At 45.2% G+C, this 21,248-nt stretch overlaps 1 protein-coding gene and 1 long non-coding RNA gene across 2 annotated transcripts in view; one reads left to right on the top strand and one right to left on the bottom strand.

Moving 5' to 3' along the window:
- Positions 1–330: 330 nt before the first annotated feature.
- LOC117349966 lies at positions 331–13,068 on the bottom strand. The gene is made up of 3 exons (XR_004537215.1): positions 13,012–13,068; positions 8,488–8,704; positions 331–693 (listed from the first exon to the last, which is right to left on the bottom strand). It is a non-coding gene; the product is annotated as an uncharacterized LOC117349966 (long non-coding RNA).
- A 48-nt stretch (positions 13,069–13,116) lies between these two features.
- The window catches only part of AP1S1 (adaptor related protein complex 1 subunit sigma 1), a 52,982-nt gene continuing 44,850 nt past the window's right edge, over positions 13,117–21,248 (top strand). Inside the window, exon 1 of the mRNA XM_033923768.1 lies at positions 13,117–13,254. The gene's annotated coding sequence lies outside the window, so the exon portion shown is untranslated. The remainder of the gene's footprint in view (positions 13,255–21,248) is intronic.

The raw sequence follows: 21,248 nt of genomic DNA on the forward strand, positions 1-21,248 counted from the left end.
TAAATGAAGAAAGCACTTTTCCAAAACTCACCCAGTCCATTTTTTATTCAGTTTTTGAGTTTTACGATTAATTTTGTTCAAGGAAATATTAATTTGCTGTGGCTTATTCCTGTGAAAAACTCTCTACGTCCATGATTTTAATGACTTTATGTTGAATACTCGATGCCAACCTCAGTCCAAAAGCCACTACCTATTTTTCTCCAAACTGCCGCTGATGGACTGAGTGGGTTTTGGAAAAGTGCTCTCCAAATGCTTCTAGAACATTTCTTCTCAATTTTTCTATCCTGGTCTTTTTACTGTGGTGGGCCTGATATATATATGCTACCAAGGTACTTCTTGTCCTTTATTATATATATTTTCACTTAAAAATAGTTTGCATCTTTAGCAAGTTTCTGTACAAGCATATATCGTAATATGTAAACTGCATAAATAAAAAAAAAAATCATTGTCCATCTCTGACTGTGTTAGTACCTGTGGGATATATGTCTCACTTTTACAATGTTGATCTTTCCAAACAAGTTTCTCCCTGATCTTTTCCTAGGCTATCTGTTGCTCATGATCATCACCCAAGTTCACATTGACCTTGAGTGCATCCTTAGGATGGTGCAAACCATCATCTCAGAAAGTCCAACATGATTTATTTTTTGGTAATATCTATCCTGGCCCATCACTTCCAGTTTTGTGCAGGGCACCCTAGAAAAGAAAGAAAAATAGATATTAAAATTCAGACAGCAAAAATACGATAGAAATATCTTAGTATACACATTGATTGATTTAACTAAACAAAATGACTAGTAAATGGCAAATTTCAGATTCCTTCTAAATGCTTAGTTTAAGAATTTAAATTAATCATTGCAATTTGTCTATATAACGCTGAAAGGCACTTCTGCTACATTGTTATTATATATTGACAAATGTTGAAGACATGTTGCATAAAAAATACTCATCTAAGTGGAGTGCTTCCAGGGATCTTTCCAATTCCTATTACATTATTCTGTTCTGGTTTTACTTTGTGAGCATGTCTGCAGATGAAATGATGTAATGTATCCCACGACCTGTTTGCACAGATGGGGAATATCTACCTCGAAATCTCCCACAGCCTCTCTTAAATGCTGTCAAGTTCATCAGAAGATACTATAACTTTTACAAAGCCATGGTAGTGACTCCTACACGGCAAATGAGACGAAGCCAATTCAAGTTCTACGGACTGCATTGCATTTTCTGCACCAGGACTCGCTACCATGGCTTTGTAAAAGAGGGCTTAAGTAAACTCAAAATTACAATCCATGTCTTGTGTTTCCACTGATCCAATTAATAGGTCACTTCTTTCTTGTAGTGGAATTTCCCAGTGCTCTGGTGGAGGAGGAGGAGGGTGAAGCTCAATCTGGTGACCTTCCACCAACACCTCCAGCATTTCTGACTGACAGTTCATCTTGATATCGTGTACTATAGGAAACAATTCAAACCCAGGGAACTCTTAAACCACTGACAATTAGAAAGTGCAAGAAATGTAAAAGGTAATAAAATAAAACTGAATTTAGCTGCTTTTTATGAGCAAGAATGAAAAATTAGCACCTAACCACCATGATGCCTGAAAACCTTATACAGTAACATTCTTGGGCAATTTTTACATTGGTCCAATAAAAAGGTATTTCACTGCCTGCAAGGACCTCAACAGCAAGGTAGCAAATCAGCCCAACCATCATCCTAAATGAGGGGGGAAAAGCTGTAATAAACCAAAGCCATAGAACAACGTAAGAATGAAATGAATAGTGAGGTTTATTCATACCTGTTAATTTCTTTTCCTTGAGTCCTACTAGAGCAGTCCACAGCGGTTGTGTCCCTCCTGACCAGCAGCTGGAGATAGAGAATCTGAACTTTTTCAGTGGCATCTCTGGTATAAGAGCTGATGCCTTCTAGAGTCCTTCAGTATTGCTTTGCTTTTAGTATAGGCTTCGAATCAAAAACATTTCCCTCATAGGGAAAAGCATGGCAGAACATTAAAATTAATCTGCTTCAAGCAAGGAAGGACCAGTATGCAAACCATAAACAATCTCTAATACTGCAATCTTCCAAGGTAGTTCTCAGACTGATGTAGTAGGACTCAAGGAAAGAAAATTAACAGGTATGAATAAAATTTCACCTTCCTTATTGACCCACTAGACCAGTTCGCACCAAAGGGATGCACAAGAGCATGACTTGCCAAAGGCTCCATCCTATTTGTCTAGAATCACATCATGAAAAATTATAGCAATGAGCAGATCATCGCTCAGCAGATATCTTCTGGTGAAATGGCCTGGATTTTGGTCATGTGAGCTTGCCCCACTGCAATAAATTTGCTCCCACTTAGGCTGCCTCAATAGTCAGCTTAATCCAGCATGCTATGGGAGCCTTGGGGACCCTGAAACAGGACAAACGACTTGACAGATTTTCAAAAGGGGCTGTTAGGGACTCCCAGTGGAGTCTAGAATGATTCATCACGGTTGATACCTCATGGCCAGTTCATTGTGGTCGTTTCAGCATTTGTGGGGTGATACTAATGCCCTCCACCCCAAAATTAGATCTCTAAGCATTGGCCTCGATGCAGCAAGTTGCAGGTGGCGGTGGGGAGCCTAGGCCCTGGGGGGAGAAGCTGCTGCATTGTATCCTTCAGTTGCTTGGGCAGCGGTGGCTGGTGGAGAGCCCAGGTGCCAGAGAGGGAGCTGAGTGTCTCTGTGCCGGTGGCTGGTGGGGGGCCTGGGCCCTGGGGGGGGGGGGGAGCTGCTGCTGTTCGCATGGCTGTCCAAAATGGGACAATTCATCGCATCTGCACTGCAATGTCTCACGATGAAATGGCTGTGATGAAACGTCTCATTCCATTCCCATAGTAACATAGTAGATGACGGCAGATAAAGACCCGAATGGTCCATCCAGTCTGCCCAACCTGATTCAATTTAAATTTTTTTTTAAATTTTTTCTTCTTAGCTATTTCTGGGCATGAATCCAAAGCTCTACCCGGTACTGTGCTTGGGTTCCAACTGCCGAAATCTCCGTTAAAACCTACTGCAGCCCATCTACACTCTCCCAGCCACTGAATCCCTCCCCAGCCCATCCTCCATCAAATGGCCATATACAGACGCAGACTGTGCAAGTCTGCCCAGTTCTGGCCTTAGTTCAATTTTTAATATTATTTTCTGATTCTAGATACTCTGTGTTCATCTCGTGCTTCTTTGAACTCAGTCACAGTTTTACTCTCCACCACCTCTCTCGGGAGCGCATTCCAGGCATCCACCACCCTCTCTGTAAAGTAGAATTTCCTAACATTGCCTTTGAATCTACCACCCCTCAACCTCAAATTATGTCCTCTGGTTTTACCATTTTCCTTTCTCTGGAAAAGATTTTATTCTACGTTAATACCCTTCAAGTATTTGAACATCTGAATCATATCTCCCCTGTCCATGTGATTCACTGAACCATGTCTCTGTGATATCGACAATATCTAGATCTGCCTCTAACATCAGGGCTTGCAGATCATGAACTTTGTTGCTTAGACTGTGAGCATTTTTCAGCGATAATCTCCTTTTTCGTATGGATTTTTGTGTCGTTTCACTTTCTGTTGCAATACTAAGAAATGAGTTGCTGATATTGCAGTCTTTACTACTATCACATCTTTTTTTTTGCCGGGGGTGGTCTCTATAATTGTCCTTCGTACATACACCACCCCCACCTTCTAGTTTAAATGCCTAGAAACATATTGTCTAAATTTCTCTGCAAGGTTTCTTTTTTTCTGCTGTAGTAATATGTAGCCCATCAGTGCAATATAGCTTCTTGTCCTTCCATGTATTTCCCCATCCTCCTATGTACCTGAAGCCTTCTTGATGATACCAGGCTTTGAGCCATCTATTAAAGTCCTCTGTGTTTTTCACTCTTTTCTCTCCCTTTCCATATGCAGGCAGTATTTCAGAAAAAGCTAAAGTCTTTACAAAAGGTTTCAAGCCCTCACCAAGGTCCTGAAAAGCTTTCTGTGCTTCAAGTGTGGAGTTGTTGGCCAGGTCATTTGTTCCCAGATGGATAACAACATCAGTGCTAAAATCCTTAGTTTCATCCTTAATTATAGTCAGTATTAAGAACATAAGAAGTTGCCTCCGCTGAGTCAGACCAGAGGTCCATCCTGCCCAGCGGTCCGCTCCCGCGGCGGCCCATCAGGCCTAATTGCCTGAACAGTGTCCCTGACTAATTTTGTAACTGATTCTAATCCTATCCCTATTACCTACCTCTACTCCTATCTGTACCCCTCAATCCCTTTGTCCTCCAGGTACCTGTCCAGACCCTCTTTGAAGCCCTGTAGTGTGCTCCTGCTTATCACATCCTTCGGTAGCGCGTTCCATGTATCCACCACCCTCTGAGTGAAAAAGAACTTCCTGGCATTTGTTCTAAACCTTTCCCCTTTCAATTTCTCTGAGTGCCCCCTTGTACTTGTGTTTCCCCGTAATTTGAAAAATCTGTCCCTGTCTACTCTTTCTATGCCCTTCATGATCTTGAAGGTTTCAATCATGTCTCCTCTAAGTCTCCGCTTTTCCAGGGAGAAAAGCCCCAGCTTCTTCAGTCTGTCAGTATATGAGAGGTTTTCCATACCCTTTATTAGCTTAGTTGCTCTTCTCTGGACTCTCTCAAGTACCGCCAAGTCCTTCTTGAGGTACAGTGACCAGTACTGGACACAGTACTCCAGGTGCGGGCGCACCATTGCACGATACAGTGGCAGGATGACTTCCTTCGTCCTGGTCGTGATACCCTTCTTAATGATACCCAACATTCTGTTTGCCTTCCTTGAGGCTGTGGCGCACTGCGCCGACGCCTTCAATGATGTGTCTACCATCACTCCCAGGTCTCTTTCAAGGTTACTCACCCCTAGCGGTGATCCCCCCATTTTGTAAGTGAACATCGGGTTCTTTTTCCCTACATGCATGACCTTGCATTTCCCTATGTTGAAGCTCGTTTGCCACTTTTTGGCCCACTCTTCCAACGCTGTTAGATCTTTTTGGAGATTTTTGCAGTCCTCCTTGCTTTCAACCCTGCTGTATAATTTGGTATCATCCGCAAATTTAATAACCTCAAATTTTGTTCCTGCCTCCAGGTCGTTAATAAATATATTGAACAGGAGCGGTCCCAGCACCGACCCCTGCAGAACTCCGCTCGTGACCCATTGCCAGTCTGAGTAATGGCCCTTTATTCCAACCCTCTGTTTCCTGTCCGCAAGCCAGTTTTTGATCCATCGTTGGACCTCCCCTTGCACCCCGTGGTTCCATAGCTTCCTTAGCAGTCTTTCATGTGGTACCTTGTCGAAGGCTTTTTGGAAGACAAGGTAGATGATATCTATAGATTCCCCTTTATCCACCTGGCTGTTTACCCCCTCAAAGAAGTATAATAAGTTAGTGAGGCATGACCTGCCCTTGCAGAAGCCATGTTGGCTCGGCTTTAGCTGCCCCGTGTTTTCGATGTGTTCCCAGATGCAGTCTTTAATCAGCGCTTCCATCATCTTTCCCGGGACCGAGGTCAAGCTCACCGGCCTGTAGTTTCCTGGATCTCCCTTTGAGCCTTTCTTGAAGATGGGCGTGAAATTTGCTATTTTCCAGTCTTCCGGAATCTCTCCAGTTTTTAAGGATAGGTTGCATATTTGTCTAAGTGGCTCAGCTATTTCGTTCCTTAGTTCCTTGAGTACCCTTGGGTGAATGCCGTCCAGACCTGGCGATTTGTTGCTCTTTAGCCTGTCTATCTGCCAGAGGACATCCACTTTGCTTACCTCTAGTTGGACCAGATTTTCATCCTGATCTCCTTTTACGATCTCCTCGGGTTCCGGAATGTTGGTTGTGTCCTCCCTCGTGAAGACTGAAGCGAAGAACTCATTTAGCCTGTCAGCTATCTCCTTTTCCTCTTTTACCACTCCCTTTCTGTCTCCATCATCCAAGGGTCCTACTTCCTCCCTTGCTGGTTGCTTCCCCTTGACGTACCTGAAGAATGATTTGAAGTTTGTTGCTTCCCCCACCAGTCTCTCTTCATATTCTCTTTTTGCTTTCCTAATCACTCGGTGACACTCCTTTTGGTGTTTTTTGTGCTCCTTTTGGTTGTCCTCTGATTTGTCCTTTTTCCATTTTTTGAATGATGCCTTCTTGTCACTTATCGCCCTTTTCACTGCATTTGTTATCCACACTGGGTTTTTTGTTCTATTTTTCTTGCACCCTTTCCTGAACTTGGGGACGCACAGGTTTTGTGCTTCGTGCACCGTGCCCTTGAGTAAGGTCCAGGCTTTTTCTACGGACTCCATCTTCCTTGCGGTGTCGTTGAGTTTCTTTCCCACCATTTTCCTCATGGCATCATAAGTCCCTTTTTTGAAGTTCAGTGCTGTCATTGTAGTTCTTTTCACCTTTGATGATCCAATTTCTAGCCTGAACTGGATCGTGTTGTGATCGCTGTTTCCTAGTGGGGCTAGTACCATCACCTCTTTAGCGGGTCCCCCATGTCCGGTGAAGATTAGGTCAAGAGTGGCATCTCCCCGTGTTGGTTCCGTGACCAGTTGTTCCATGAAACAGTCCCTCGTGACCTCCAGGAATTTGGTCTCCCTCATGCAGTTTGAGTGCCCTATACTCCAGTCTATTCCCGGGTAGTTGAAGTCTCCCATCACCACCACACATCCGCTTTTGCATACCTGCCCCAGTTCAGCCTCCAGATCCTGGTCGATTTCTTCTGTTTGTCCCGGTGGGCGATAGTACAGACCCAATTTTATGTCTGTTTCAGTTCCTCTGGATAGCTTAACCCATAGTGATTCCAAGTCATCCGCCCTTGCTGTTGTTTCCATCCTGGTTGAATGTATGGAATCCTTTATATGTAGCGCTATTCCTCCACCTTTTTTGTGTGGCCTATCTCTCCTGTAGAGTTTGAACCCTGGTAAAGCCACATCCCATTTATTGTCATCAGCCCACCACGTTTCTGTGACTGCGATTATGTCTAGGCCCTTTTTGTTGGCTAAGACTTCCAATTCTCCCATTTTAGTCCTTAGGCTCCTAGCATTTGTGTATAGGCAATGTAAGTCCCGGTTGTTTGCCTCTCTTGCTGGTTCCCCTCGTGGTTTGGCGCTCCTGGCGACCCCCTCGTGTGTTGCCAGACCCCAAGCCTCGTCTCGGTCATCCTCTTCCTGTGGTGTGTCTGTTTCGTCCTCAGCCTGCTTCCCCATTTTTGGTTGTCCTTTTGGATTCCGTTGATCTCTGATAGTCCTGTTTGCCAATTTCATTTGTGCCCTAGACCCCTGCAAATTGTCCTTTGGTCCTTCTTCAAAAAATTCCCACTCAGTCCTGAGCCCTCCTTTATAGTGTCTTTGTTCAATGTCCTTGGCCCTGGGCATCTGCATTGTGTCCTTAGGTCCTTGTCCCAAAATTTCCCACTCAGTCCCAAGTCCTGGAACTCCTGGTAGCTGAGGATCCTGGAAGACATTTCACTATTTTGGTCTCCTCGCCTTGTGTTCCAAGGTTAATGCTTCTGTTGATGGAATCCCCCAACAGTAATAGTTTTCTATTTTTGGCTTTTTTATTTGTGCTTAGGGTGCGCTTGTTCTCTTGAGTTACCTTCATTGGTTCCAGTCCCACCTCCCTTCTGTTTTCTTGAGTATCACAGTGCACTAGTGGAGCGAAGGAATTCTGTAGAGGTAATATTAGTGAAGGTGGATGTTTCTGTGTTACATGTCGCAGTCTTCCTGAGCCTACTGTGACCCATTTATTTCTGGGCTGTTTTATTCTTTGAGGTAGAGGTTGTAAGGTGGTATGATTTTGTGGAGTGATGGAAGCTGCTTTAATTGTATTCAATTCCTGTTTAAGTTTGCAGAGCTCCTCCTTAATACTAGCAAGTTGAAGACAGATGGGGCAAGCCTTAAGCCTCCAAATAGTGTGTCTTGGAATTAAAGCACCACAGTGATTGCATAGAATAAAGGTCATCTTGATTGGTTGTGAAGTGACTTGATTTGAGTAGTGCTGATTATTTGGGTCTCTATATATGAAAAGTGGTCCCTGGGGTTGGTGGGACTATAAGTCTTGCCCTTATTCCTATGAAGGAAATAAGATTTAACAACAGAAAGAGAATGGTTTATTTTTTGTGTTTTTGTTTTTTTTTAAGTAAGAAACAGGTAGGAGGAGAAGAGAAATTAAGCAGATATGCTGAAAAACAATGAAAAGAGCAGAATATGAAATGCTGAGTAACTTAGCTTTTAGAAGTTCACAGGGCAGACTTGTTCACAGCACTGTCCCAAAGATAATGCAGTTAACCTTAGTAGTAAATCAGAGCCCCTCCCTTCTCCACCTAATCAGCAGACATAGTGGTTGAAAACTAGTAACTCAGAAATACAGGCTCTATACCACCCTAAAACACAGGATTTTAAACAGAAATGGAGACTCTATAGCACCCTAAAAACACAGGATTTTAAACAAAAATGCAGGCTCTATACCAGAAAGCACAGTTACTTACCATAACGTGTTTATCCAGGGACAGCAGGCAGCATATTCTCTACATGTGGGTGACGTCAGCCACGGAGCCCCATCAGGGACAACTTTTCAAGCAAACTTGATTGAAGATCTCAAAGTTTGCTAATGATGTACCACGCATGCGTATGCCTTCCCGCTCCACTAGAGGGTACGTCCCCTCCTCGTGGTCTTCAGTTCAGATAGCTAGCAAAGAAGCCAACCTGGGGAGTTGGGAGGGTTGCGAGTAAGTAACTGTGCTTTATCCCAGGACAAGCAGGCAGCATATTCTCTACATGTGGGTGACCTCCAAGCTAACCAAAAAGGGACGGAGGGAAAGTTGGCAATTTATGAAAACAGATTACGCAAAACCGACTGACCAAATTGGCCGTCACGTCTGGAAAAAGCATCTAGACAATAGTGAGAGGTGAAGGTATAAACCGAAGACCAAGTGGCGGCCTTACAGCTCTCCTCAATAGGCGTGGACCTGAGGAAAGCGACCGACGACGCCATCGCTCAGACTTTATGCTCCGTGACCTGACCATGCAGCGAGAGACCAGCCTGAGCGTAGCAGAAGGAAATACAAGCAGCTAACCAGTTGGACAAGGTGTGCTTGGAAACAGGACACCCCAACCGATTAGGATCAAAGGACAAGAAAAGTTGAGGATCCCTCCGATGAGACTGGGTGCGATTTAGGTAGAAAGCCAACGCCTGCTTACAGTCAAGAGTGTGAAGCGCCACTTCCCCAGGGTGAAGGAGGACAGACGTCGAGACCGACACCCTTTGCCCCGAGAACCCTCGAGGCAATGCTCAGGCTGGTCCATCGTGAGCGAGATCGAGGACAGGGCAAGCCGAGCCAAAGCAGAGGAGAGCTGCGAGGAAATGATAGCCTTAAGCATATCCTCGAACATCGGCACCGAGACCATATTTGGCCCTACAGGTGTGGCAGTGCGCTCCACTGGGGGCGACCTCAAGGAAGAATATTTCCTTATGGTGGAGGCATGCTTGGAGGCCTTAGTAGGCGGTTTCGTCGATGCAGTTATCGCCTGGACGTTCAGAGACTCCGAGGAGGGCTTCTTAGGCAGTTGAACTGACCCTGAAGACGGAAGAGGAGACGTACCTACGGTGGAGGATTCGGCGGCCGGGGCCATCGAGGTCGAGGGAGATTTTCCCGGGACCGAGGTCTTCGAGGCTGATGTCGAGCTCGAGACCGGGCCCGCAGTGAGATCAGTCTCCATAGCGAAGAGCTCCGCAATCCGCGCTCGACGCCTCCTGAAAGCCCGAGGTTGGAGGGTAGCACAACGAGGGCAAGAGCCTGTAGAATGGTCGACTCAGAGGCACAAGATGCACCAGCGGTGCGGGTTAGTGATCGAAAACACCCGACCGCACTGAGTGCACTTTTTACACCCGGTCAAGGGCCGGGACATAAGTCAAAAAAGAGGGCCGCAGCCACGCGAAGCCAGGCGGCCAAGGCAAACCGGGAGCCCCCGATTCGCTGAAAACACGAAACACAACCAAAAAAAACCAAAGAAGAGCACAGTGACTCCCGAACTAAGTAAAAATAAGAAGCCGCGGTGCAAGAAAGGCACGTAGAAAAAACGCAGAGAAGAGAGACAGGGCTTTCTGGCTCCGCAGAAAACTAAGAAATGAAGACCACGAGGAGGGGACGCGCGAGGGCGCGGGAAGGCACACGCATGCGTGGTATAGCACTAGCAAACTTTGAGATCTTCAATCAAGTTTGCTTGAAAAGCTGTCCGCGATGGGGCTCCGTGGATGACGTCACCCACATGTAGAGAATATGCTGCCCGCTTGTCCTGGGATAACTGTGGTTACCCCAAAACACAGGATTTTAAACAGAAATGCAGGCTTTATATCACCCTAAAAATACAGGATTTTAAACAGAAACGCAGGCTCTATATCAAATCAGTGGCTACCCTAAACACAGGATTTATAACATGATTTTCCCTACTTTAGTCAACCTGTGCCATAGGCACCAGGATTTAATTAGAGTTAATATAAGTCTAACCCTTATTCTTATGAAGAGGAAATAAGATTTAATAGAGGAAAAAGAAGGGTTTCTTTTTTTGTGCTTTTATTGTTTTTTTTAAGTAAGAAACAGGGAAGAGGAGAAGAGAAATTAAGCAGATATAATGCTGAAAAACAGTGAAAAGAGCAGAATATGAAGCTTTTAGAAGTTCACAGGGCAGACTTGTTCACAGCACTGTCCCAAAGATAATGCAGTTAACCTTAGTAGCAAATCAGAGCCCCTCCCTTCTCCACCTAATCAGCAGACACAATGGCTGAAAACTAGTAGGTCAGAAATGCAGGTTCTATACCAGATCAGAGGCTACCCCAAAACAAAGGATTTTAAACAGAAATGCAAGTTCTATACCAGTTCAGTGATTACCCAGGATTTAATTAGAGTTAATATAAGTCTTACCCTTATTCCTATTAAGAGGAAGAGGAAAAGAAGATTTAACAGAGGAAAGAGAAGGGTTTATTTTTTTGTGCTTTATTTGTTTTTTTAAGTAAGAAACAGGGAGGAGGAGAAGAGAAATTAAGCAGATATAATGCTGAAAAACAGTGAAAAGAACAGAATATGAAATGCTGAGTAACTTAGCTTTTAGAAGTTCACAGGGCAGACTTGTTCACAGCACTGCACTGTACATTGAGGTCCCACTGGGAAAGTTTCAAGTTTTTATTGGTATTTAATGGATCGCTTATTTAATTTACTAAGCGATGTACAATTTAATAAATCAAAACAGACAAACAGGGAGTGCTGACGAACAAAATAGCTTCAAAGTTATTGGGTAAAACTTACGTGAGCCGTGAGGAAAAGAGGGGAAAAGTTACAATTCTGTGATAGAGAAGAAGAAAAACAGTGATGGGAAGAACAAAAGGAAAGGTGAATTTGATTTAAAACTTAAGACGTCATATTATTGGATGGAAGGTAAAAGATTGAATGCGTCTTTAAAAAGGTGAGTTTTTAAAATTTTTTTAAACGATGATAAGTCTTTTTCTTCTCTGATATACTGTGGTAAAAAATTCCACAGTTGAGGGGCCATAACCGAGAACATGTCATGTCTTCTGGTGCCTATGATTTTCAGGGAAGGAATGGAAAGAAGGTTATGGGAAGTCGAACGGAGAAGCCGAGAGGAGCAATCCAAGTGTTTAGGCCCCTCTCTGTGAATCCCAGAGTGCCACCAATTTAAAAAGGTGGGCATCAAGGCAGGAGGGCGTGTGCATCCCTCCTACTGTGTTATGGAAAAAGGTACAGTGGAGGATCAGAGATCAAGAGGTGTTATCCAACCTACCATAAAGATACTAGGTGTAACTTTGGATCAGTGCCTAACCATGAGAGACCAGGTGGACTCCTTGATCAGAAAGGGATTTTTCACTCTCTGGAAACTCAGATCCATTAAAGCTTATTTCGATACAGCGGCATTCAGAACCCTAGTCCAATCCCTCGTACTGAGTCTACTTGACTACTGTAACATCGCCTATTTAGCAATTTCCCAAAAGAACATGCAGCGTTTACAATTGATGCAAAATGCAGCGGTCAAACTGATCTTTGGGCTGAGGAAGTTTGACCACGTGACACCCTACTACAGGCAGCTGCATTGGCTGCCAATGGAGGCACGTGAAAAGTTTAAATTTGCCTGCTTCTGCTTCAAAGCACTACACGGACTTGCCCCTAAATATATAACTGACTTTTTCGTCTTCTCAGCCAACAGACACAAGAGAAGCTCACATTCCAACTTCGTTTCCCCCCCCAGTGAGAGGTTGTAAACTGAAAAAACACCATGAACATCTTCTCTCGCACCAAGCAGCATCATGGGGTAAAGACCTAGAACAATTGCTTTCGCCCACTACTTATGAGGAATTTAGGAAACGTCTGAAAACACACCTGTTCCTAAAGTATCTAGACAACTGATCCTCTCTTCTCTCTCCCCTCTATAGCGATTAACTTGTTCTATTGATCACTCTCTCCCTCAAAAATGGATTTCCTGTCCTATTAACCCTCTTTCTTCCTCCCCTCTTAAAGTCAATCAATTTGTACCTTTGCTTAATCTTTGTAAACCGCATAGAACTTCACGGTATTGCGGTATATAAGCTGTTATTATTATTATTGTCCAGCTGGGGGGGAGGGGGGCTGGCCCAACCCAGCCACTAGATATTTTTAGGGGGCTGACCACCTGGGCTTTTTATTTTGGGGTAGGGTGGCATCGGGGGCCCCCTTGGCATGCCCACATGAGTCGTGCCTATCGCACAGCTCTTGTGGGCATGACCCAGGAAGTCCCCATTGCTTTCCAGACCAACGCTCCTGGCTCGAGCGCCGAGTCCTGTGCTCCCTCCCCTCTCTGAGGAAACGCGTCAGAAGCAGACACCCGCGCGCTCCCCGCCGCACACCGTCTCCAAGGAAACGCGTCAGAAGCAGACACTCGACTCACCCGCGCGCTCCCCGCCTCCTCTCTCACCAGACCCCCTAGCCCCGGCCCTCCCTCTGAAGCTCCTCGGTCCCGCCTCCTACCTTCCAGCGTCGCTTTTCGGGTCGCCCCACACCGGCTCCGTACTTACACTTCCCCACTATCCCGCTCTCCCTACCCACCTACCTATCTTAGACGCGACGTCTTTCCGTCAGCCGTCGTGCCGGAAACCGGAAGTTGCGTCAGAGGGGGGAGGGGGCGGGGTCGTAGCCGACGAAGAGAGGTTGCGTCAGAGGCGGCGGGACGCCGGAGAAGGGGAGCTGCGTACCCGAGAGCCGAGTGGGAAGGTAGGACGCGGGGGGGGGGGGGGGAGGAAGGCAGCGGTCCCCGGTACGTGACTCTTGCTGTCTCTCTACGAACTCAAGGAAAGCCTTCGTGTCCCGCGGTGTACGGTGCTGGTGACAAACGTTCAGAAAACCAGGAAGGAGCTTCAGCTCCTCCTAAGGTTGCCAACTGGATCCAGAGGGGTTGCCCCACTGAATGCTGGGGCTTGTAGTCTTGCTGCTGCTCTTAGCGAATGCAATGAGGAAATCAGGACTACAAGCCCTTCCTTGCACTACTAGGGTAAACCCAGGACCGGATCAACCCTGGTGAATCTGGATCCAGTTGGCAGCCCCCCCCCCCTTTCACAATCGTTTTATTCCAAAGAGAGAGACCTGAAGCCAAGTGTCCCAATTGCACACCTGGAAATATAGTTGTTTTACTTAAGAAAAGTAGGAACTACTTATCTCATGCATGTAATGAAACAATAGAGGCCAAGGGTTGCCTCTCCTTAACCTCTCCTGGAGGCACACCTAGCCAGTGAGATTTTCAGGATTGCTACAATGAACATGCATGAGATAGATCAACACATATTGAAGGCTTATTCCAGGGATGTCCAACCTGCGGCCCCGGTCAAGGGCAGTGTTTTCCTCTGCTGCCCCCTGGTATTTACCATCTTGCCGGCTCCCTCCTCTGTCTTGCTGCAGCGTTTGCACGGCCCCAGAAACATTTTTTTCAGCCAATGCGGCCCAGGGAAGCCAAAAGGTTGGACATCCCTGGCTTTTTCTATGTGGATCAGTGTCTCTCAAACTATGCACCACGGCATAGTGGTGTGCCCTGAACACATTCCGAGTGTGCCACGAGAGACTCCAGAATTTCACTTTATTTTTTAAAAATTCCCCTCATAAGTACACACTAGAATAGATTACATGTACGTCACGTATGCAAGAGTCTGTCAATGTCATGAGTAAGGATATGACCATCCTGCTAAGCATCATTCTTTGACTTGATTGGTTCTCGAAAACCAACGACAAATAATTTTAGTTTATCCTAACTTGAGCAGCAAAGCAATCAAGGCTTTGCTACCATTTGGCTTTGCTTATCTTTGTGAACTTGGACTGACAGAACTTAAATCGAAAAAAGAGAATGACTGCAGATGGTGGATGATAATGATGATGAAATGCATGTTTGCTTGTCGACTGTTGAGCCGCATTTCGAGTTAATTTGCACTCAAAAACCAGCACATCGATCGCATTGATTAGGAATTCTATTCTATCTACTTTAGTTTCACGCTTGTTACAATTACCCATACATAGCTTAAAGGCTTTAAATCACAGGTGTCGAAGTCGGTCCTCGAGGGCCGCAATCCAGTCGGGTTTTCAGAATTTCCCCAATGAATATGCATTGAAAGCAGTGCATGCACATAGATCTCATGCATATTCATTGGGGAAATCTTGAAAACCCGACTGGATTGCGGCCCTCGAGGATCGACTTTGACACCCCTGCTTTAAATAAATAACTCTTAAATTTAAATTTTTGTTGGTTTTGCAATTTTATCATTTCAATTATAAGGTGCCATGAAAAATATTTGCTTTGTTTAGTGTGCCGGAACTAAAAAAGTTTGAGAGACACTGATGTAGATCTATCAAATGCATATTCACACGAGGCTTGAGAAGTACTACTATATGGTTTGAACTTGGAGCAAGTTGTAATCATTGTTGTAGTTGTCCAATCTCGATAACGGTAAGACCTGGACTGCTGCAACAGTCGACGCCAGCCACGGAAGCTTAAGAAAACAAAGCTATGATACTTTCCTTAGCTGAGGTAGTATCTTTGTAAATGTGAATACAGTGACATACAAAAGATTGCTGGTGTCAGATGGGCAAAACTCTCTTCCTGTGACTATTAACTGAGCACTTTCCAAATGTTTATCCAATATGATCCTGTTTTCACACATAATTCAATTAATCTCTGATGATGATTTAAAAAATGGAAGCTTTCCTCTTATTCAAAACATGGATGCAGCAGCAGTTGTGGACAGGACAGGGTGCTGTATGAATTTCGGCTTTATACACTACCCTGAATAGGCCTTCAGCTTAACAGAAGGCATTCTACTGGACATAAGCCACAGTGGAGGTCCAGAGGGAGGTGCCACAGCCCTCTCTCTGACCTCCATCCACAAATGATATAACTCCCCCCCCTCAAATTTAGAGTCCCGAGCCACTATTTTAGCTACTATTCTGATTCCTTTATGAACCGAACTATACAAGTTCCCTCTAACAAGTCCTGTAGGGATGATGTGTGTTAAGTGAAGTGGGTACAAAATGCAATAGGGTGCTGTTATTCTCTTCTTCTCTTTTTCTTTCTTTCTCTCTGCTCTACTCTCTGCTTGCCATGTAAGCATAGCTTATCTAGTGGTATGTCCAGGGCTCAGTACCAGTAGAGGCACTGTCCTGATGTCTTTTGTCAAGTTTCCAAGTTTATTTAGGATTTGATGAATTGCTTAATCAAACTTCAAAGCGATGTACATAGCTAAAATTCATACAACTTTCGGGGGGACAAACATTCCATATTTAACCATAAACAAGACTTACGCATAAGAAGGAAAGAGGGAAAGAAATACAATATTTTGAAGAAAATAAGACAAAAAGGGAATGAACAGAAGGAAGGGTAACAATCGCATGGAAGATCCTAGAGAATGAATCAAGACAATAATACTATCAGTTGAAAAGCATCTTTATAAAGAAAGCTTTTCAACTTACACTTGAATCGGTCTAGCATGCGTTCTTCCCTTAGATCAGGGGTGTCAACGTCCCTCCTCTAGGGCTGCAATCTAGTTGGGTTTTCAGGATTTCCTCAATGAATATACACGAGATATATTAGCATACAATGAAAGCAGCGCATGCAAATAGATCTCATGCATATTCATTGGGGAAATCCTGAAAACCCGACTGGATTGCGGCCCTCGAGGAGGGACTTTGACACCCCTGCCTTAGATGAATGGGAAGAGAGTTCCACAATTGCGGGGCTGTTACAGAGAAGATGTATTGTCGATGCGTATTGGGTAGCATGGATCCAGCTGAGAAAAGTCTCTGGTAGTCACATCTGTGGTTGTTTTGCCACTTGTAACTTATTTGTGTCCCTTCTGCTTTGCACCTTAGCTCTTCCTTTATGTGTTTGAGAGAGCAGAGCTTCTCGACGTTATGGAAACTCAGAACCATTAAAAAATATTTTGACGCAGAATCATTCCACTTATTGGTTCAGTCTTCCATCTTAAGCATGCTTGATTATTGCAACATCATTTATTTGGGAACCTTTAAAAAAAACCTTCAAAGACTCAAAATTCGGCAGTTCAACTGATTTTTAGGCTGAAAAAATGGGAACACATAAATCCCTATTATCAAAAACTTCACTGGCTGCCCCTGGAAGCACGAGTTTTGTTTAAATTTTTTGTCTTTGTTATAAATTAATTTTTGGTCTGGCCCCTATGTACTTGGCTTCTCAGTTTAATCTGGATAGTTCAATTAGACCCACAAGTAGAATTCATATGTTCACCTATCTGACAATAAAGGCCTGCCGCTACAAAACATTCCTGGGCAGAACTCTTGCCTTCCAGGCAGGTAAATGGAACGATTGGCTGGGTAACATTATCATGCATTCCTCATCCTACTTCAGTTTTAGAAAATCATTCAAAACGAATTTGTTTAATCGATTTGTAACCTAAGAATTTTTTGTTTCTTTTCACTTCTTCCATTCTGTAAGCTTGTATTCGATGACTTTGTATTGTGACCATTTCGCTGATTGTCCAGCACCTCTTGTTGTAAACCGCCTCAAACTATCATGGCTTTGGCGGTATATAAGAATAAAATTATTATTATTATTAACTGCTGAGCTAGTTGCACCTGAGAGACCCAGTCATAGTAAGGCTTCCACTGAATAGGGAAACTCTGAAGAACCCTCCCTTTTTTTTTCTTTTATTTTTACTGTGGAGTGGAGAAGTAGCTTAATGGTTATTGCAGTGAGTTGAGATCCTGGGGAGCTGTGTTTGATTCCTGCTGCACCTCCTTTTCACTCTGGGCAAGTCAGTTCACCCTCCATTACCCCAGGAATAAAAAACACCTTAGATTGTGAGCCCACCGGTGTACAACGCTGCATACATCTAGTAGGGAAAGGGACTGAGATGTGTATACCGCTTTTTTGTGGTTCAAACAATTTTTATTGATCCAGACAACATAATCCAATACCCAGGCACCCCAAGGTGCACAATACAAACAAATATGCATCTTTTAATTATATATTCAAGTATTCACTTGTACCGCCTTTTTGTAGCTTTACAACCACATACAGGTACGTCTAGCTTTTTCCCTATCTGTCCCGGTGGGCTCACGGTCTATGAGGCAGTGGAGGATTAAGTGATTTGCCCAGGGTCACAAGGAGCAGCGCAGTGTTTGAACCCACCTAGCATATGACACGGCAACAGAATTTGTCCTCGTCCCCATAGGAAGCCATCCCCATGTCTTTCTTTAAGGACAAAGAGAAGAATCGGAGTATGAATGGGCCCAGCCACTGACCCTCAAGCCTTGCATTGAAGAATGCTGGTGTAGAAGGACTGAGGTTGAGATAGACACTAAAAATGACACGGGATGGTTTCCCTCGGTTATCCGTGGGGACGGGGACAAAGTCCATCAAGTCCAGGATCTTGTTTCCCGCAGTGGCCAACCAAGGTCACAAGCAGTGTTCCCGCTAAGCTGCGCTGGGGTGCTCTGGCGCACAAAATATTACCTCGCAGCGCACAAGTTTCTCGTCACAGCGCACACAGTGTAGAGCACAGTTCTTCAACCGCCGGTCCGCAAACAAAATCTTGCCGGTCCGCGAAGGATTCGGTCCCCGCCGCAACGAAAGGCCGGCGTCAGCTGACTTGCAACTTCCTGTTGCAGTCGCTGTGCCGGGTCTCCTGCCTTCGCCGGGACTCCTGCCTTCCACCGCGTTTGCCTCCTGCCTTGTCTCCGCACCTCCAGACCAGCAGCGGCAGCTGTGTATGCTTTTAACTTCGGCACAGAGCTGCCCCTAATCAATAGTTTAGCGCGGTTTCATAAGGCAGCCTCGGGGCCTTTGCTAGGCCGGCCCACATCGCATCATCGAAGCGGGCCGGCTATCAAAGGCCCCGAGGCTGCCTCATGAAACCGCGCTAAACTATTGATTAGGGGCAGCTCTGTGCCGAAGTTAAAAGCATACAGAGCTGCTGGTCTGAACTCTTGGGCCGCTGAAGGAGGGCAAAAAGCAGCTGTCCTGGAGGTTTCCCTTCCTCTCGCCTTTACAGGTTCCTTTTTTCCACCTTTTTTTTTTTTCCTTCAAACGGCAACGGGCCCCAGCATCGACATCAATCAAGTAAGTTCCACTGTCAATCAAGCGGTTCTGCTCGGCCAAAGCTTCCCCTGTGACATGAGCCACCCTCAGGGGAAAGAAAGTGACCCACAAAGGTGAGGGGAAGGGGGGCAGATGATGGAAGTTGGGGGGGGGGGAGAGAGAGAGAGAGAGAGAAGGGGCAGATGATGGAATGGAGGAGATGAGAGAGAGAGAGAAGGGGACAGATGATGGAAGTGAGAAGAAGGGAGAGAGAGCAGAAGGCAGATGGATGTCAGTTGAGAAGGGAGAGCAGATGCTGAATGGAAGTGGGGAAAGAACACATACTGGATGGAAGGAGGAGATAAATAAAGGGGGAAGAAAATAGTAAGATAATGGAGGGGTGAGGGAAAGGGGTGACAAGCTGTGTGTAGACACAGTGAAAAGAGGGAAACGGGACTAAATAGTAAGAAAGAATTTAATTTAGATGGAGGCAGAAAATAGAGAAGGAAGACCAGAGAAGAAAAGGGAAGAGAGAGCAGAGAATGATCAGATCTGAGTGGAGGAAATGAGAAGAGAGATATGCTAAAAACCACAGGGGGGAGGGAAGGATAGAGATGCCAGACCATGAGGGGAACAGAAGGAAGATGATGGATGCTAGACCAAATTGGGGGTTGGGGGGGGGCAGGAGGAGAGATGGCAGGGAAAGACAGACAGTGAATGGAAGGGGCAGATGCTGGACTGAAGAGACAGAGAAGGTTATCATGCTGCTGTACCGGGCCATGGTACGCCCTCACCTGGAGTACTGCGTCCAGCACTGGTACTTTAAGAAGGACACGGTACTACTCGAAAGGATCCAGAGAAGAGCAACTAAAATGGTTAAGGGGCTGGAGGAGTTGCCGTACAGCGAAAGATTAGAGAAACTGGGCCTCTTCTCCCTTGAGCAGAGGAGATTGAGAGGGGACATGATAGAAACATTCAAGGTACTGAAGGGAATAGACTTAGTAGCTAAGGCAGGGAGAACGAGAGGGCACTCTCTAAAGTTGAAAGGGGATAGATTCCATACAAACGTAAGGAAGTTCTGTGGTAGAAAGCAACATATTTATTTGGCTCATAACTTGCTGGCGCCCGATATTTTTAGCTCACAGTGAAAAAAGTTTGCTCACAACACCCGCCCGCTTAGAGGGAACACTGGTCACAAGTACCTGGCAGAGACTCAAAGAGTAGCAACATTCCAGAGCTGATGTCGTAAAGCCTCATTCCACCAATTTCTAAGAGCCAACCTCATCAGTGATGTTACAATGGCTCGATTGTCCTATACTTGGCTTACATAAGAACATAAGAATTGCCGCAATTAACTGTGGGAAACCATCCTCTTGTCATTCTTTAAGGAGAGCGGGAAGAATCAGTATGGATGGGCACAGCCACTGACCCTCAAGCCCTGTATTGACGAATGCTGGTGTAGAAAGACTGAGGTTGAGGTAGACACTAAAAAATGACACGGGATGGTTTCCTGCGGTTATCCGTGGGGACAAATTCTGTCACCGTGTCATTCACACAGACACGCTTCTTCCTGCCAGCAGCTGACTTACCAGGACAAAAATCTGTTTTGAGAGCCACTGAATTAGCATATATTAAACATCCTCTCCTAAACATTTGGCTCCTAGGCATGTGCTTAGTTTGCCTGTGCCATTATCCTGCCCTGTCTGTTGCTCTTTAGTTATTTTCAGAAAAAGGATGAAGAAGGTGTGGCTCACTGGTAGAGCTGCTTCCTCTGCACTCAGAGGTTATGAGATCAAACCCCAGTACTGATCCTTGTGACCCTGGGCAAGTCACTCAATCCTTCAGTGCCCACCACTTAGCTTTGAATGCCAAAGCCACAAAAAAGGTGCTATACAAGTCCCTGAACATAAGAAATGCCTCCGCTGGGTCAGACCCGAGGTCCATCATGCCCAGCAGTCCGCTCACGCGGCGGCCCAACAGGTCCAGGACCTGTGCAGTAATCCTCTATTTATACCCTTCTATCCCCTTTTCCAGGAGAAAACTGTCCAATCCTTTCTTAAACCCCCAGTACCGTACTCTGCCCTATTACGTCCTCTGGAAGTGCATTCCAGGTGTCCACCACACATTGGGTAAAGAACTTCCTAGCATTAGTTTTGAATCTGTCCCTTTTCAACTTTTCCGAATGCCCTCTTGTTCTTTTATTTTTTGAAAGTTTGAAGAATCTGTCCCTCTCTACTCTCTCTATGCCCCTCATGATCTTATAAGTCTCTATCATATCCCCTGTTTCCTTTCCCTTTTCTTATCTCCCCACAGTCACTTTTCCAAGCTGGAGTCTCCCTGTTTGGAAGTTATTCCACACTCAGGATCATATCTGTTGATGTTCTCCTTACCTATTTTAGGATTCCTTTTACAAAGCTCCGGTAGCGATTCCTGTGCGACAAATTCAACGCAGTCCTTTCAACTCCTAAGTGTGACCAGAATTGCATGGAGCAGTAATCACCTTCTTTTCTCAAGTGTGGTTGCTGCATAAAACTACTGGTGCCCAGCAAAGTGAAGCAAATGGGGGGGGGGGGGGGGGGGGAGAGGTCCCCTTCCGATGATGCAGTCAGTCTAGCTTCTCGGGTACACTCAGAATGACACGTTAACTAAATTAATTTTTTTAATTTTCTATACC

This window comes from Geotrypetes seraphini, chromosome 16, assembly GCF_902459505.1.
Source record: "Geotrypetes seraphini chromosome 16, aGeoSer1.1, whole genome shotgun sequence".
NCBI lineage: Eukaryota > Metazoa > Chordata > Amphibia > Gymnophiona > Dermophiidae > Geotrypetes > Geotrypetes seraphini.